The sequence below is a fragment of the Anser cygnoides genome, chromosome 5 (genome assembly GCF_040182565.1).
Source record: "Anser cygnoides isolate HZ-2024a breed goose chromosome 5, Taihu_goose_T2T_genome, whole genome shotgun sequence".
Classification (NCBI taxonomy): Eukaryota; Metazoa; Chordata; class Aves; order Anseriformes; family Anatidae; genus Anser; species Anser cygnoides.
Genome location: NC_089877.1, coordinates 7,173,381 through 7,192,782, shown reverse-complemented (window position 1 = coordinate 7,192,782; position 19,402 = coordinate 7,173,381). Strand labels below are relative to the sequence as shown.

Here is a 19,402-nt window from a genome sequence, read left to right as displayed (position 1 = left end):
TACAGTACATAAACATAGACAGGTTTTATGCTAGGACTTGCTAGCTTTTGTGTGATTGACTTTGGCATTTTAGTATTCTTCTAGCATTGTTTTTAGGTGCTGATTTAATAACCGTCAAAGCGGGACTTTGATTTTGTATGAAGGCTTGTTGCATAGTTATGGAGATGCATGTTTGCAAATCTGATTATCCACTTGAGTAGACTTATGCATAAAATGGATTTGAAAAATGTTGTCCATTAGCAATTTGTTTAAAAAAAAAAATCGACCCTAATTTCATTTCTTAAGAATATTTTTAGGGAAGAACATTATTTGCAGTTTAAGAAATTCATGATTGCATGTCTTTAACACACTGAACTTGTGTTTTTGTTCAGATTTTTTTACTATTATTATTATTTTTTTATCTTACTGTTACCAGAGCCTTAAACATGTTCCAAAGAATTAAACTTTTGGGGGGAAGCCTTCCTAATTTCTGCCTTAGCGAACATAATGGACAGATGATGACACCCTGTAAGTATGTTTTGAGCTGTTTTGGTGGCCCAAAGCAGATCTGTCCAGCTGACAATGTCCTCTGCATACAGATTCCTCTATTGGTAAAGAACTAATTTAAGCAGCTTCTTGTTATCCTCTTAACCACCTTTACGGAGGCCATACATATGTACTATTATCACAGAAGGGGATGAGGCAAAATTATTGCAGCTCTCTTGGGATCTACACCTGCTAGAGTGCCCTGATGTCCCCTCCATGAAAACAGCTGTTCAAGTCAGGCACTTCTGTGTATTTATCACCCTCCCAGACTGTGGGCTGCGAATCTTCTTTTGCTGCTTTTACAAGAGAAGTAGAAAAATCATGGTAGGAAACACAACAGGAAAAATCATAAATGGAAAAACAATTTTGAAATAAATTTTAGATGAGAATTATTAATGTGATAGAGACATTATTTTCTAAGGGTTTTGATTTCTTCCGTCAGAAGAACTCAGTTTTAATTTTCTACTTTTTGCTTGTGTATTTTTTTTTCTTAAGACCATAAAATGAGTATGTAAGAGAGTTTCCTTTTTTTCTTATTTTGCATTTTAACTTTTTGAACTTTCCCACTTTTCTTTGGCTTAGAAGGTTTTGAAAAATAAGGATGAAAATGAGAAAGGAAATTAATTAAGGTGAAGATCAGTGAATGATCTTGAGCAGATATTGTGTTTGGTAGCTGAAGAATAAGAAAGCAGGGTCAAATAATTTGATATATTCTTTTTAAAGAATATTTCTAGACCTTAAAAAAATGCAAGTATTTACACTAAAACAAAGGAAATAGTGAAAAAGGGAATAAAAAATAATGAGATATACTTGAAAATTTTTTCCTGTGTATTTTAATGAGATCTGGTTGAGTTTTTTTGAACAAGTCAAAAAATACTAAACCATACAGCATAAAAAAATATGCATTCCTTTCAAGTATTCTAGAACCAAAATGTACAACCTCTGCATTACTATAGATCTATTAATATTTCTGTAAACCCAAATATTTTTTAGCAGAAACTAAGTAATGTAAATTAAAATCTTTTGGCAAGTATACTTAAAATCTAGTAATTTTTCCTTTGCAGGCGTATTTTAAGGAAAGTGTGGTCATGACTACAGTCATCCTTCTTAGGCTGCTAGAATTAAACCTGTCCATAAAATAGATGGGAGAGTACACTGAACCTTTTCAAAGGATGGCAAAGTTCCCATGCTAAATTAATACCAAAGTCAAACTGCCTGCCTTTAAGGACTCTGCATTCTGTGACTCCTGTACTCTACCCATTAAATATATATGATGTCTTTAAATGCTCCAATATAGTTATAAACACCGCTGAAATTTATTCTCTTCAATATTTATCTACACCCAGATCTTTGTACTGTTACATCCTTCTTTTGTATGAAAGTTTTATATCGTAGTTGTGAGAGAATGCCCACTATCATCACATTTCTATCAGTCCCTTCAAGATACAATATATTATTTCTTACTGTCTCTGTCACATGAAGCAGTTTCTCATAATTGCAATCTAAATGTTTAATGTGACAGAAGTAGGGATGAATGGGAAAAGATCCAAGTATGGAGCGTAAATTAGCTTGAAGAAAGACAACAGTGATTCTTGCTATGGTCTTCATATTGTGTAAATAATGTTGATCTTAGAGTTGAAATTCTGGGATATAAAGAATTAAGTTTTGTCCTCAGTTTCCCTCCTTTCTGTGGGATTTTATTTTTTATTTTTTTTTTGTAATTTTGTTTTTTAAGAGTAAGAATGGTATTTACGTAGAATTCAGAAAAGAGGACAACTCATTAGTGGTTCAACTCTATGATCTGTTTATTTAAGTTTTTTGTAAAAACTATATTAAGAAAACATTTTCTTGCAAGTCATTAATCATTTCAAAGATGCTTATTTATGCTTTCTTACAATTATCTTCTTTCTAAAGTCAGTAATTTTCATACAAAGGTATGGTTTTAAGCAATTTAGAGCAGTTGCTTTTGTTATGTTTGCAATGCAATGTCATAAACCTATGATTTATTATGAATAATGCATTCATAATAAAAATGGCTTTGGTACAGTGAGGGTACAACAGTTACTTCATAATCAAATGTTTCATTTTTCTCAATTTAAAAATACAGTTTTTAGAGACTCCATTTAAGAAGATGGATACTGCAGTGCAGTTCAGTTACGGATTTTGCCTTTATTAGTGAGTGAAAACCACATTCCTTATGTGTGTCAGACAGCCTCCTTATAAATTCTCATGCTGGTAACTAAGATACGGTGCTATAATGTGTACATTTCTCTGAAACCATTCATTATTATTGCTGTATAGGTGTCCATGCAAACATGCAAACGAGAACAATTTGGAAGACTTCTTTGTTAATCTAGTTTCTCATCCGTTACTTTGTATTTCTTTTGTCATTATTCTGTCAGTATCTTGGGACTATGTTATTCCTCTGATTTTGGTGAAAACCTTCAAACCTTCTACTGTTGCCAGGTTAGCTCAGAAATACTGCATGGCCATAATTTTCTTGCTCTTTGCAATGGACTGAAGTGCTACTTTTGGAATGGATAAGAACACTTCATATATAATTGTGTCTTGGTGTTTGTTTTGTTTAGAACAGAAAAAGGAGTTCAAATGAGACAGGGTTAGCTGCCTGCCTAAAGTATTTATGCTTGCATTGGTTGAATGCTGTTATTTTATGTTTTCTCAACTTGTTCTATTTCTCCTTTTCCTTTGCTTTTGAGTTAAGGTTTCTTGCCATGAAATTATGTCTTTCTTAAGAAAAATACTTCAGGTCATTCTAAGCTACTTCACAGTGGAATTATACTAACACTTTTCTTAAGAGATATTGTATTATATGAACAGTGTAACTAGATTTTTAGATTTCTGTTATTAAAAAACAACAAAAGGTAAAACTTGCGTATATATGAAAATGATTTCTAATATTTTTGAAAATATAGAGTAGTTTTCTGGATGTGCCTGAAATACGATAAAATCACTTCAGATTTCATAAAACTATATTTCAAAATTACTTTCTCCTCTATTATAATAATAGTGTTGGAGAACTTGTACTGGTAAAGCTGGGATATGTAATGATGACCCAGACCAAAACTAGTCATATGGGAATATGCAGTGAAGAAACTTCTGCTGGCAGCAATTGAATACATGAATAGCAATGAACACTTTGAAATGTTCACTTTTTTTTTTGAAACTTGTGTTTGATAGCTATGGTTTCTAACCATGTAGCATCTTGAACAGAAATTACATCAGTTAAATCAGTGAGTATCTCCTGAAATGCTGCAGTTTTTTACTGTTTCCTCTGTGTGACTCAATACAGCAATGTGCTTTACACCTTTGAATTACTTTAGATCCAAATAGAAGTTGAAGGTTCTCAACAATCTCCTAGCTGTTGAATGTGTGGCTTTGTTGCCATTAACCTGGTACACTGAAGGTGGAGTCTATATCTAACATCTGATCAACAACAAATCTGCTTCACCTTTGCTGTGATAAGGCTATGTTTTGACTTTGTGTGAGCTCTGTGGTGATTTGTGAATGATAGAGAAAATGAAAAATCCTCTTTCCAGAGAAAGGGCAATCAATACCTCAGATATTTGCTCAAACTGTTAGTTTTACTTCAATTTGAAGTAAAAATAAACAAACAAAAAACCAGCTGAGAAACTGTAACTGCTAAAAAGTGCTTGGGGATATGCACACTCATGGTATAGAAATATAAATCTCCTTTCCTATGCTACAACACCAATTAAAAAACAAAACAAAACATAATTTTTGAATAATTACCTACATTCACTCAAGTTTCTCCAGGTTTCACAGTCATGCCAGATTAAATTTATGTACAAGCATGTTCTTGTACTAACCAGATACAGTATGTCTCTTCCAGACACAATTTGAAATTCACTGTAGTAATAAATTGGCTTGATGAGTGTGTGTGAGCAATCTCTTTTTGAGTCACACAAGCCTGTCGGAACTATTATGACAAATACCTTAAAAAGAGGCTTGTTTCAGTGAGTTCATTGCCCAAGGCATTTAGTCAGTCTCCAATTTTTCCCCCATACAGTTATTTCAAGAGCACAAGCAGATAATAAAGCCTGTGGGAGATCCCCCTCTATGCTGAAAGGAAATATATCCAAGCAAGGAATGATACCTTCACTGAACTGTTCCACATAAGCAGATTGTAGCCAGACTGCACCTTGTCTGCTGTGCAGATGGGTCCACATGAGGGTGGTTTAACTGCATGGGAAAAGTCCCTTACTTGAAGTGCGTTGGAGATATTAGGGGATAATCAGATCACCAGGAGGTTGTTCAGTTATGTTTGGAGATGATTCAGGACCCTGTTAGTGCATTTTCCAGGGACTGTGTTGTAGCGGAGTTGTGTAAATGGAAAGTAATAATGGCCAGCCTGTACCAGGAGTTTGCACTTTAGCAACAGTTGGTTATTACAAGGTTAGAAAAAAAAGTCACTGAAAAACAGTGTACTGAAAGTTCTACTGGCTCCCAAATGCCTTAGAAAAAGCAAACCTTTTTCTTCCTATTTCAGAGTTACTCAGAACATTTAGATCATTTCTTCAGGGAATTATCAAAAGCTGAAATTAAAAAATTATAAATCCATTAGTTTCAGTTGGAAGTGAAGTCTACCAGGTCTCTTCCAGTAGAAATAACATCAGGTGCTTCACAGAGAGGGTGGTTCAGTTGTAGCTGGCCAGCTGTGACAGAGCTTGCATGCTAAAGCAGTACATGCCATCACATATTGGACTTCAAGGCCCCTTTTCAGATCAAATGCAAGAAATTTGGCATTTTCTAAACTGGCACTGCTTTCTCCGTACTGCTTATATAGCAGTTCATGATAGCTAAAGGAACATCAAAGCTGGGTATATAAAAACATGGTATGAGGCTGGAATGGCATTGTCCTCACAAAGTCTCTTTGGTCTTGATATTTTCATTGTAGTGGATAGTGTTGCCAATTATCATTTTTTTGAAAACAAAAATCAACTCTTGTATTGAATTGAATTTCAATCTGAAATTAAAAACACAACAAAAACAACCAACCAAACAAAAAAACCACTAAATTTCTAAATTTGCAATTGCAGCAAAAAAAACCTTGGAAATTTTAACTTTAAGAAAAGATATAAAATCTCATATATATATATATTCACTGATTGGTAATTGCTGGAGGTGGCAAAACTTTAAATCAAAAATATAAATACAAAGTTGTCAGTTCTCAATGGTGTACATTAGTTGATATCCATGGCCTAGCACATTTCTAGCTGACAGATTATACCTTCATCCTTTGAAATCCCATCTTTGCAGATGGGATACCCAGGTCCTCCTTTCATTCCTAGGAGCTCTGGCACAAAGTGGTCAGAGAAAGAACATGACAGGAGATGAAGACTTGAGGCCAAAGTGTTAAAAGGTGTTTAGGTGATTTAGTACACTGTTCACACAGTTTCATTAGCAAAAAGAATTCATTAGCAAATTCTGTTAGCATCTTTTGAAGTCATTAGCCAGGGACATCAAGTGATTTGACCTACGGTGACAGCAGGAGTTCAATAGTTGATCTGAATCTTCTTTACTGTCATCTAGCAATTATCTTGGATGAAACAGTACTTATAGCTCAAGCAGATTATAGGGTAATATATAAATAGCAAAATTTGTTTTAAAATGTAATTCCAAAGTCACTACTTAAAATGATTTTTCAGTCAGTTTAGAGTTATATGCTCAATATTTCATCTTGCATTATATGTATGCGCAAAGACAGTTTGTTATTTTTGCCATTAGAACATTAAACAGGGCATTTCCCATCAATGTTATTTATACTTATGTTATTTTGAGGCACTGTCCTCCTCCAGCACAGTTTTATTTTGGCAATAAATTACTCAAAACAAAACAAAAAAAAACAAGATTATTTTATCCCAATATGTTTTTATATGACTGTAATCTCAATCTCAAATCCACATGTCAAGGTAACTTCTTCAAATGAAATACTTTGCTAGCAGCCTGTCAATTAAATTGCAGTTGTTCTCATAATTTAATATCATGTAATATTCTGTAAAATTCATAATATTCTGTAAAATTCATGTAATGTTGTTTTATTTAGTTTATGTTAAAGCTGTGTAAATACTGCTCTTGAGATAATGCTTTAAGAAAACCATGGCTGATGGGGAATGACATTGATTCCCCATTGATCCCCAGGCGACCTTCAATTTTTCATTTTTATTATAGTTGGGAAAGACAAACAAAATACCACCCTAAGTTGTATCTAATATCTTTGTGTTATATGAATACTCCTTTTTTTATTAAACCAGTGCAAATCCTCCATTTAAGTGAATACTTCAGGTCAAATAAACTTTTATAAACTAGCTTTCAATTTTTAGAAAATTAATATTTTTATCATATCAATGTTTCCATTCCAAATGACTGCATTTTGACAATAACCTCCAAGGAGTACGAAGTGATGAAATCATCTACCAAATAGCTATTCTGTGTTCGATAACCATTAATTCAGTACATAATTTCAAATGTTCATTAGTCTCATGAAGCAGAGACCTTATCTCAGCAGGTTTTATAATTGAAACTGTCTGTTGGGAGTGAAGGAAAGGGAGACTGCAGAATGTTATTTTAGATGGAGAATCCTGGAAAATGTCTTAACGGACTAAGGATATACTGAGAAGTTCTGCAGTCCTTTTAATTTTCTACATATCACTGCTGAACTCAAGGGAACCGCTGTGTGGAAATCACTTTGCACAAAGGGAAGAAGAAATGTATTTTTCTCTTCTTACTACTTTTTGATTCATTAATTTTGAGTTGTACTTTTTAGTCCTTCTTGGTATACAAAACTGAAGGTTTAACTATCTAGACTATAAAGTGCTTAATGTTAGAAATACAGGTGCTGTCTACCTAGCTTCTTCTAGAAGACTTTCGTTTCAGAAAAAATAATGTCAGTGAAATGTGTCACTGAAATCTAATTGAGTCAAGAAGATTTTTAGTTGTGATTCCAAATAAATATTGCTTGGTTTTGGCTAGTAAATTATGCTAATAATAAGCAGGAGGGAAGCAGAACAGAATCCTTTGGTAAAGGTACCATATATCCCCTTTTCCACAAATGACTTGGGTGTAAATCTGAATACTTCAGTAAATTGTATCATGGAAGATAGAGTGAACAAATTACCACCTTAGGGTACTTCTAAATGTAGATATTCCCAATGAACTCTCAAAAAAAAAAAAAAAAAAAATCCCAGCACTGTTGCCTTCCATATGGATCAGAATAAACAAATAATAAAAAAAAAGTGTATCTTGTATTTTGCTACTAACAGGTATGAAAAAAAAATATCCCTGAAGCCTTGCCTTTCTTCACAAATTCTGATCATATAGAAAGGAATTTTAGGGTCAAATGACTGTTCTTGATAACACTAGTATAGTCTATTGTGCTCCAAAATGTCAACTTAACTTGAGGCAATTTTACAGGTGTCTTGCTTTAGTTTTAAAGATAGAGGTTTGAATTCTCTGTTGGGCTGCATACACTGTTCTGTAAAGTTAGAAATATAAGGATACTATGTAAGCTGGCTCATGTGCATAACATTAAGTTTCAGCGTCATGGAGACTCCGAGCTAAATGTTTTATCACAAATAAGGGAGCAAGAAATAAATACGAACACTATCGTGAATTTATTAAAGCAGTTCTTGCTGCAAGCCAAGCCTGCTTGTTGCAGTTATGCAAGTCTGTTCATTTGTTATAAATAATCAAATGCAGGATGAAAATGTATTTATCAGACTAGACTGAATTATAAAAAAAAAAAAAAAAAAAAAAAAAAAGAAAAAAAAACAGATCTGGATGTAGATGTTTTCCCTCATATCCAAACAAACATACAAATACATCCAAACATTGACTGTTACAGTAGTATTTCTAGGCTCTATGCTGGTCCCAGGTGTGATGTTCTTCTTTCAGATAGTCTCGCAGTGACAGCAAACCTTTCACTGAAGCACATCTTTTACTGAAGGCTTCCTCGTAAAAGGCTGAAAGAGATAACACGGGAAGAAGATGGGCTGTCAGGAAAATTGATGGTGGGAAGGAATCTGCTTTTCTATTTCACCAAGCTCAGAGAAAATGAAGTACCTGGTCAGTTACTTAAACACTTTCCACTGTTCTAGCGCTCAAAAGTGGTCCGTGCAAAGTAAATCAACTTAATTACTCAACTACACTCAACTACAGACTTTCCACACTGCTCACTCAAACAGAAATCAATATACAGTAGTGCTGTAGGTGTAATGTTGTGAGAAGGCATTTTAAAGTTCAGTCATGTACAATTGCAAGAAATGGGTTTTCTTCTTCCCTTTCACAGGCACAGTGAAACCAGTTATTCAAGATTTTGGCTCAATGAAAATGGCATATATGTAGTTGATGGTAAAGCATCTTCAAGGACAGCAGTACAAGTGATACTGTGGTATGGCACAAGAAAACTGATTGCTTACTTTTTTGGAGGGGAACACGAGAGAAAGAAAACTGGATTCCTTTGTTGTTGTATTTTGTTGTAAAAGTCTGCATTTTGTGCCTTTTTTTTTTTGCTTACGAATATTTTTAATTGCATATTTAGATTTAGTGTCACTTTTGTGTGACTGACGCTGCCCCCTTGTCACTCTGTTGAATAGAACGTGAACTCCAGCTGCTCCCATGCTGTTGTTAATATTAATGGCCACATCCCTGCTGTGTGAGCAAAATCAGAATAGCCAAAGTTAATAGGCAGAAAGTGTACAAACTGGTCTGAAATGACATCAGCTGCTACCAAAGAAAAGGCTCCAAATAAAGCTGCCTGTGCTCCATTTGTATGTGTGTGCGCATGAGCACTCCCGGTTTGTTAAAAGCTGCTATTGTAGGAAAGAAATGAAAATTGAGTTACCCAAAGGAAATAATACTGAGACAAAATTTGCTTATTTCAGTAATGGGTTTGAAGCTCAGTTCATGAGTTCTGCTTGTTTCAAATTAAGTTCTTACTGGTCTATGTAGTCTTACACTTCAGAGTTGTCTATAACTGTTGCCCATGAAACCTTGAAGCCAGTGACTACTTTCAGATAATAAGATCACTGAGGCTGATGGAGAACATGAATCTGTAAATCCTTGCTCTGTGACTGTACAGCTTTGCAATGCTTTGTGTTTTTCAATGTCTTTAATTGACTTCATTATTTCTCATGGGCTATACTTACTATCTCACAGACTCTTGCTAAATTTTCCTCCTTCTGATTTGTTGATTGACATTTTTGAAAATACCTATCAATAATCAGAACGTGTTTTTTGCTGATCGTTTCTCTTGGCACAGACTGTACAGAAAGCTGAATCTGCTGTGACTAAGGGATCCGATTCTCACCTTTTCCCCCCACCCAGAGGCTCTGCATAGTGCCCACAGACCTCAGTAGGAGGACTGTGCATCATGAGGAGCAGAGAGCAAGCCCTGAGTAGTTTTAGATTCTTCCAGTGGATCTCAGCTTCAGCACTCAGCAAGCCTGAACTGAATAAAATTTTTGTTGGTGAGGTTCTATGCCACAATTCACATGAGAGCCTGGACTGCAGCTGGCAGCCTGACATAACTGGAATAACATGTCTTCTCTATAACATTAGAAGGGGCTCCCTAACAACTTACTATATATATATTTCCCAACAAGGATAGCCAAACTGCTAAATTTGGATCTTTTTCAAGAATGCTGAAATTTGTAGTTATCTTGAGTGTGTAAGAGTAGTTTATGTGTGCTGTCTTTAATCATGGGTGAGTAGTTTCTCCAGTGAATGAACAGAGGTTTCTCCAAAGAGCAGAAGAATAACTTCTCCTCTCTTTGACTAAAAGAAAGGGCAAGCATTAAAAAGAGCCTTTTAAAATACAACATATTTTTATATTTGACTGGATGTATAACTATTAAAATCTCATCAATATGTTATCAATTCCTCACCTCAATACACAACTTTCTTACCATTATATTTCTTTTGTTATGAAAACCGGATACAATTTCTCTTGCACTTTGTGAGTATTTCTTCTTTATTTACGACTCACCTCAAGTCAATATCCACCTAGGTATATTTTATAAACCTAGGAAGAAGCTTAGCTCTGTGGAGTTACTTAGAGAATAAAACTTTCCATTGGCTCAATGTAATCATATATCCTATGGGCATGGTATGACCTTAAGAAAGAAAATATTGCTTTCCTACAATATGCTAAATTAAATCCTTCTATTCCCAGTGGAATGACATCAGCACAAAATGTTCTGTTATTATTGGATTTTATTTAGTTAAAGATTTGAATGATGAACATGAAATTGTTCTACTTTTTCATACAATGTGTAATACTTGGTAAGATAAAATATCTTCTGTTAGAAGAAATTTATATCGAAAGGGAACCAGAAGAGAAAAGATAGCAGGATTTCCTGCAAAACAATGTAATCACTTTTGATTGCTTTTCTTTTTGCATGGGGAGAGGGAGGGGAGGAGGACAAACCGAAACAAATAGTTCTTCCCCAGCTGCTCCAAGCGTATCTAAAGATTAGGTCATTTTGTCCTGTTGGAAAAAGGTGAGTAAATCACAGTTACACAATATGCTTACCATTTTTTCCCATTAAAATGCAGGGTGGTTTCTCTAGATGTTAACTTTGAGATTTCTACATGTTTTTTTATTTGTGGTAAACCAATTTCTGAATATACAGTGTTAGAATCTCAGTATTTTCATTTTTAAGTGTAAAAATAATTTGGTCTTCTCCTGTTTGATGCTACAGAAACTGAATATATCAGTGTTTTGCTAATCCCAGCTTTGAAAGTTTTTGTTTCTAGCTGCAGCCTGTTAACTTGTATAATACCCTGCAAGTATTGTGCAAGAGAAAACCCAGTGAGCCAGAACTCTTTAGTAGCTGTTGGCTGCTTTCTCTATTTAGATATGCTCGGAATGTGGTTCACTTTATCTAAGCACAGTACTTTAATTGTAGACAAAGTAAAGAATGGTGATTTTTGTGGGAAAGAACATTTTAACCCAAGTTCTTAAATACAGTTGTCTTTTTCAGCGTTGTGAAGAACACTTCTTAGTTAATGTTACTGTAAAAAAATATTTTTTGTCCTTGTGTGCAAAGCTCCATTTCAGTCAAGTTTGTTTAATACTTCAGTATCCCAGAAAAGGAATGCTACTGTCTGAAATGTAGCATGTTAAGTGTAGCTTAACTGATGATTTGATCCAAGTAAGAAACGTTCTCTTTGCCACTGGAAAGTGCAGTGACTTCTGAAGTTACTCACAGCACTAGACATCATAATTGTGTTCTGCATTTTCATAGATTATTGAAAACAAGTGATCAATCAACAGAAGATGCCATATATCTCACAGGCCTGTTCTGTCTTTGCTCTATGGTTATGCACCTAATTCAAAGGGCACTGACACATCCCTTGTTCTGTCTGGGATGAAATGGTCTGTTCTCTGTAGCAACATGACTTTTACAAGAAGAGGATTAGTATTCCTGTAGTGCTATGTTTTCAGGGAAGTGTTCTGTGAAGAGCATGAATATATCCAAGTCGTACAGTGTCTTTAATACAACTAATAACTTCTTCAATCTTCCCACTTGTGGGGAAATGAGCAGAAATGCTCTGATGTGTGTTTTTGCTGCTAGACTTCAGCCACTGGAAGGGATTTTTACATTACTCTGTGGTTGATTTGTATGTGGACATTTTTATAACATAGCAGTGATTTTAGCAGGGTGAGCCTTTGTGTAGAAGCAAGGACAGGAATGAGTTTATTGTATGTAAGCACAACCTGGTGACTGAAGCGAGTGCTGTGCCTACTGAAGGCAACAGCATTTAGACAATGGCTGAGCTGAAAGACCAGAAAGAGTGGTTCTTCCTTCTGTTGCCTTGTATGACAGAATGAGGAATGTCTTTTAACTGGTTAGAACATTTCATAGTGAAATTTGATGGCAAATTCAGCGGTACAGATCAGGTTACACAAATAGAATAGTGTGGCAGTAATCTGTGGAAATTCAGACTAAGATTGGAAAAACATTTTATGCCTAACTCTCCTGCTAATTTTACCTACGCAAGAAGCCAGAGGAATGAAGTAAGTTTCTTGTTCAGTGCAAAAGAAGACAGAAATAGTTTCAAATCAAATGACATTAATGATCTAAAAATACTAATAAGATGGAAATATCCATAAAGATTCTTTTTGTGGATGTTCACAATTATCCAACCCTGCACAAAACAAGAGCATCTCATTATGTATTATTTTAGCAAGCTGTGTTTATAGAACAATTTAGCACAATGGTAATTGTCTATTTTAAGATTAACTCATTGCCATATGTGGTTTCACAAATACAGATTAAATGCAACATATAGAAGGCAACTAGCTGTCTCTGAAATGTTGTTAGTGATGTCCTCATCTATAGATAATGAAATAATAGATTAGGTACAGTTTGTTCTGAGCACCTGCAATAATTATTTCCATCTGGTCTTCCAAGTTTTTATTGAGAGGTTGAAGTAGCAATGAATGTCATCTGAACAAGCCTAAAAGCATTTTTAACAAGGTAGTTAGGCATTTTTTTTTCCTGATTTAACTATCCTTCAGCTGAACAGGTTCTTGTTTCTTTCTTCACTGGTAAGAAAAAAAACAAAGAAAAAAAAAAACCACACACATTTTCTTCATTAAACTTCAAATAGGAAGCAGAAGATGTGTAGACTACAATCTCCACTATATTAGCACATAACCCTTTGTGCCAGTTTTTGTTGTGTCTTGAGCACTAATGATTTGCTCTAACCTATTTTTAGCAATGTATTTTAAGCATCTAAAATATTTTGAGAGAGGTGACAGAAGCAAAACTGTCCATGTTTTTACTGGTAGCTAACACAGCTTAATACCTTCTTTTAGCTCAATTTTCCATTTCTAGCTCTCTAGGCTTGCCTCTTCTGATTAGTAATGCTATGCCCTGTCTTTACTCCTGTCCAAAGCAAGGCTATGAGGCCTGGTCCTTTCCTTTTGCATTCCAGGCAATGAACTCCTGCCTGCAATTTGCGTGGCAGCAGAATGGCATGACTTCTGCTCAGGGATGAGTTTGTTGTGGTCCCTGAAGCTGCTTTTGGATAGGATCTCAAAAGCTGAGATCATCTGTGCACTACCTGGAGATGGGAGATATAATGGGACTTTCAGTAACGAGTGCTTGTGCCATTCTCTGTGGTAGGACTTCTTCCTGTTCTGTTCTCTGAAATTGACAGAAGATGCTGTTGCTGACAGAGCTGTGTTGAGAGAGATGTACTTTGTGCTGTGTTTTATGAAGAAATGTCCGTGTAAACATAGCTCTATCTCTCTGAAGTGACATGGCTCATTCCACCTGTTGGACCCAGCCAGGGCCATTTTGGCCTGCTGGGGACATGGACACCATGATATATTTGTGCTCTAGCAGAGACATGGATGGCGAGCGCAGCAGATCACGGGGTAGGGTCAGCCCCAGGGGGAGCACTTGCTAAGAAAAAGTAATGTGTAACTCACATGAGAACCTAGGTTTACCAAATGTATTGATATGCCTTAATTATATAGTTTTTTATTAGTAGTTTTTATGTCTGATTTATTTTTTATTTGTCTGGAGCACTGGTCTGCCCTGGGAGTTATGAAATAGGAGTGTTTCTACTGTTTATAGTAGAACAGTTCTAGAGAAGTTTCAGATCTGTAAATTGAAAGTGTAAATCCCTACAAAAATGTCTTTGTGGTCACTTGATTTCTGCTCTGGATCTGTGACGGGAGCCGTTCCTAAGGCAGCAGTTTGTGGCAGGAGCTCCAGCACGCAGTGTGTGCTGGGCACCACGGCTCAGGCACGGGGCTGCAGGGCTGCTCTGTGAGGAGCTGGACGTGGATGGCTCTGGCCTGCTTCTGGCCGGCTCCGGCCAGCTCCATTGCAGGACACAGCTGAGCCCCTCATCCCAGCTGGTGGTGCCTCACAGAAAGCATGTTTAAGAAAGGGTAAAATGCCACATGGCACTGAGGTGTGAGGGGGAAAAAAATAAAAATAAGGGGGAGTATGAGCAGAAATTCCCCTGCGGCCTGTGGAGGGGGAGCATGGGGAAGCAGGTGTTTGCCTGCAGACCCTGGAGAGGGCTGTGGTGGAGCAGGCAGCCATTTTGTGAAGGAAACTGAGGCCCGTGGAGGGCCCACACCATAGCAGGCTCTCCGGGCAGGATCTGTGGCCTGGGTAGGATGTTCACTGAAGCAGTTTTGTCCTGAAGGATTGCCGCCTGGCAGAAGACCCACGTTGGAGCAGGGGACTATTATGGCCTGGCCACAGCTGTCGCCCTTGTGCTCCTGGGGAGGGGGCAGAGGAGTTGGGAATGGAGTGAATTTCAGCCTGGAAAGAGGGCACAGGGACGTGGGGGGGACGGGGTCTTGTGTTAATTTTGTCTTTGTTTCTCATCATCTGGCTCTATTTTTAATTGGCAATAAATTAATTTAATTTCCTCCAGGTCAATCTGTTTTTCCCAGTAACAGATAAGTGATCTCACTCTCCTCGTCTTGACCCCTGAGCTTTTTCATCTTGTTCACTCCCCCTGTCCTGTTGAGGAGGAGGAGTGAGAGAGCAGCCTGATGGCTGTCTGGCAGCTGGCCGAGGTCAACCTGCCACATACATTTAGACTGAAATTTTGGTTATTGTAAGGCTGGGCATTCTTTGCTTTAACCTGAGGTTGTTTTAGCATTTTTTTGACTTTTAATATTTAACAATACTTCAGTTAAAGTCATCTCCACCAAAACGCTTAAACTTTACAGTTTTCCTTGCGAATTGTACTCAGTCCAGGCTATCTGAATGGTAAATAAGGAAGGACAGTCCAGTGGTTCTAGAAATAGACAGACATTTACAAAAGATAAAACATGGGCAAATATAATACCGTAAATTACTTAAGAAGAGCTTAAAAATAGCAGGGACAGGAAAGAATAGTTAAGAATCAAGCTTCTGGTGAAAGAAAAAAAAACACAGTTGCAAAGTGAGAAACTTAAACTATGAGGAGCTAATGTGAAAAGTATTCAAATATCCCTGAATCTTGTAATTGCTGATTTTTGCTTTCATAGTTGATGTCTGAGTTTCCAGAACTTCACTGACAGAATAGATGCTGCAGACTACTAGAAAGAGCTTGTACCCTAGTTCTTCAATTTTGTACTTTTTTGGACATGACAAACCATACCCATACAAGTGAGTGAGATAAAGATGTTCCAGCACATCCCCTATAGAGAAACTAGAGAAATAACACCAATGTGTCATTCCAACTAACTTTCATAAATTATTACTTAGGGGTTGAGAAGAAAGAAGTTCATTGGAAAAATAATAGTATAAAGGAAAAACATTGACAAATCATTCGGTCATGTCATCCTGTGAGGGAAAACTGGCAGCCAATTTGTTATCATATGTTCAGCATTTGACGGATAATCGTTCTGTAATTCTGTGGTTCTTAAGACAACCAGGAGTGTCGTCGTATCTTGATTCCTTTTCACTTTTATTTGTATAGATCTCTGCTAAGGAAACTACTTTCAGTCATACTCATGCAGGAAGCACTAAAGTCTATACAGAGATGGATTTAAACCTCCATTGGAGTGTTTTGAACTCACAAAACAGTCTCAAAACACTCTTAAAATGTGGTGTGAGGATATTTGGCAGCAGTGTGGTTTTTGATCCAAATCTTGGATCAAAGTCTATAACTTGAATTTTGTGGAATGTTTAAAATTTTAGTCTGTCTCCGTCAGAACTCTATTTTTTTTTTCTCCTGCTCAATCCAGATGGTGTTAAAATAATTTTGTGTTTTATTATCTAAACATAATAATTGCTTGGCATATAATTTATAAATATTGTCTTATATGTATAGTTTTGTGTTTACATCAGACAGAAAGGTATCTAAAAATAAGCATAAATTGTTTGTCTCTCTTTTTACAGATGGCATCGGGCATTTATGAAGTGAATGTTGCTCATCATTGCTTGCTGAATGTGTGACAGAGCTGGAGGGAGGAAGAACTTAGATCTGACTCCTAACCCTAGGCCTGTTCATTTGTAAGTCCAAATCTGCTCCATTTCACATGGTTTATTTTGCTTGCAGAAGTGTGCCATTATTGTTTAAAATAATTTCTCAATATATTGAGAAATTAATGATATAATAATTGAGAAATTAAGATATTGAGAGGTTGTACAGATGTGCAGGAGAGCAAGATTTGAATATAAAATAACTTTTGCTAATTGGATTAGTAATTTTAAAAATAATATTAATGGCAGTAACAGTATGCGCAAGATACTGTGAATGGGAATACTACATGATGGGGAATGATGGGGAAAATAAATGGATTAACAACGGTTCTTCAGGAAAGGATTTGGGTGTTACAGTGGTTTGTAAATTGAACGTGACTCTATAGCTTTAAGTGATTGCAAGAAGGGCAGAAGCCATGCTGGGTTGTATTTTAAAATTACTATAGCTTAGATGATGCATAAAATAATGTCCTGCTTTGCACAGCATTAATAAGGCCACATTTATGTCTAGCATATGTTTTGTGTATTTCAAGCAAAATATGAACCATCTGAAGAGAGCGAAAGAACAAAAACCAAAAGGTTAGAAATCTAGGCAATAAGACATCTCCAAGTTTAGTGACCTGGGATTGTTTAGCAGAAGTGTGTAATTTGTTCTCCACGTGTACAATTAGCACAACATACACAAGCTTCAATTGCAGCAACATAGATGCTGATAAATGTTAACAACTATTTAATAGTAAGGCAGCAAAGCAAATTTTTGATTCTTTGTTCTCAGATATTTTAAAGTCAGTGTTGACAAATACCAGTTAGGAAGGGCTTGGATATGACTTGTTTGCCTTGAAATGGGAATGAAGACATAAATGACTTCTCAAGACCCATTTCAGCCATATTTTCTATGACTAGAATTCTGTGGGACCTCCACTGAAATTTAGCAGTTAAGTCAGTAACTCTTGAAAAGAAAAAGATCCATCATGTTCTGTTATTTTCACCACCTTTGCCACCTTAAGTATGAAACTCTGCAGTCATCATTTCTTCCAGTTTACTGGATGACAGTCCTTTATCACCTCTAAAACTTCTCTGTGACATGAAACTGCAACAATACTGTGTCTAATATTGCTAAAGTGACTGGAAAGATTTTTTTTTTCTCAAACAAAACCAAACTGATTTAAAAGATGGCAAACAAGTGTTTAGCAATTCTGCCTCTTATTGTTAAACAGATATTCAAAGATAACAACAATATTGATATCAAAACAAAAATTACATTTCACAGCCAACCTCTTGCTCTTGAAAGCATGCTTAATGTAGAATTAACTTAAACTAATTGAAAATAATCAAGTATTTGCATAATTGTATTCTGGAGATTGTTGTTCAGTCTGTTGAAATCTCCTGGAACACAAGAATGCAATGCTTTGTGAACCTGCTATTCCCAATTTCACCAATTAATCTACAGTAAATCTCATTAATACTCTACCAGTAAGCACTAGAAATATTGTTTGATGTTTTTTCAGATTAATTATGCTTTTGGCAATCTTTTCTTTTTAAGAGAAGGTAATTCAAACAATAGCGATTCTTTCAGAATTGACTTCACATGTCATTATGATGGAATACAATTTGGGGAATAATGTGAATGTAAGTTTCAGTAGCCAGAAGCTTTTTTTTTTTTTTTTTTTTTTTTTAATGAGGTATGCTCTTAACTGTAGTTTCTACCACTGGCACAATAAAGTAATATGGAGATAATGAATATAATTAAATTTACTATTGGTATAATTCATCTGAAGCTGAAACTAAGTTTAAGAAGTTGCTGTATTTTATTTATGCAGATGACTCAAAAATATAGATTTGCCAAATTGTGCTTTATTAAAGTCTTACTGTTGTAATGGATGTGATCTCTATGCTTATCATATGTACGGAAGAGCTTGATGTTATATTTCAGGAAGGAGAAAGTGTATTTTTCTACTGATAGGTGCTAACTTCCCGTTGTGCCGGGAGTCTGAAAAAGGAAGCATTGATAACTCTACCAAGAGATGTAATTTTCAGAAGCATCTTGTCTGTAATCATTTTTTTTTTTTTCCCATTATGCCCTCCTATGGAAATCTAGAACCTGCTTCTTTTCCGTATGTAGTGTATTCTTGTTTGTCCTGCTGTCTGGGGGATTTTTGTGATCAGGGAAACAGAAGGAAGTTTGTTTCACTGCGAATGTCTATTTCACTAGTTTTCATTGGTAAATTGTACCCACAGACGGTGTGAGGTATAGTTTTCTAAGCAGGACTTGTTTGGGATGGGCTAAACTACATCATGGGTATACTATCTTGAGCTCCTCTCTGGCATTGCCAGCTCTCTCTTGGAAGGTGGAGGTGTCAGTGTCCTGCATGGAGGACAGTGCGCTGGAGGTGCATCACCGGGGTGGCAGCAGTGGTGGTGGTGGGAAGGTCAGGGGTTTGACAGGAGAATGAGGAGTGGAAGGCAGTGGTGAGGTGAGGAGTACAGTACAGTTCATAGTGCTGTCCTGTGACTCAAATGAGAGGGGGAAGAAGAGAAAAAAAAAAGATTGTAAGAATCAGGTTAAGAAAAAAAAAGGTTATCCATAGCAAATATACCTAAGAAGGGTTGTTTTCTGAGGCCCCTACAGAGCTTTGTTCTGCAGTTTAATAGACATTTTGTTCTAATAGTCTCTTTTCCACACTGCTTCAGCTTTACAGATGGAGCAAGGAAATAAGGATAAAAAACATACTTTTTTTTTTCTTTTTTTTTTTTTCTCAAAATGGTCAATGCAATGGGGAATATCAAGACATGAAGCTATTAAAGTCAGGGTATCCTATACTAAGATTACCGTTGTAATGTTACTAGAAACATCTTGAATGTGTAGCATAAAAGCTGTAGAAATATAGAAG

At 36.0% G+C, this 19,402-nt stretch overlaps 1 protein-coding gene across 3 annotated transcripts in view; it reads left to right on the top strand.

Annotated features, from left to right (window-relative positions):
• The window catches only part of LOC125179843 (serine/arginine repetitive matrix protein 3-like), a 141,501-nt gene that overhangs the window by 76,263 nt on the left and 45,836 nt on the right, over positions 1-19,402 (top strand). For all 3 annotated transcript variants that reach the window (XM_066997919.1, XM_066997916.1, XM_066997917.1), the window contains exons 6-7: positions 8,852-8,953; positions 16,428-16,541. The gene's annotated coding sequence lies outside the window, so the exon portion shown is untranslated. The remainder of the gene's footprint in view (positions 1-8,851; positions 8,954-16,427; positions 16,542-19,402) is intronic.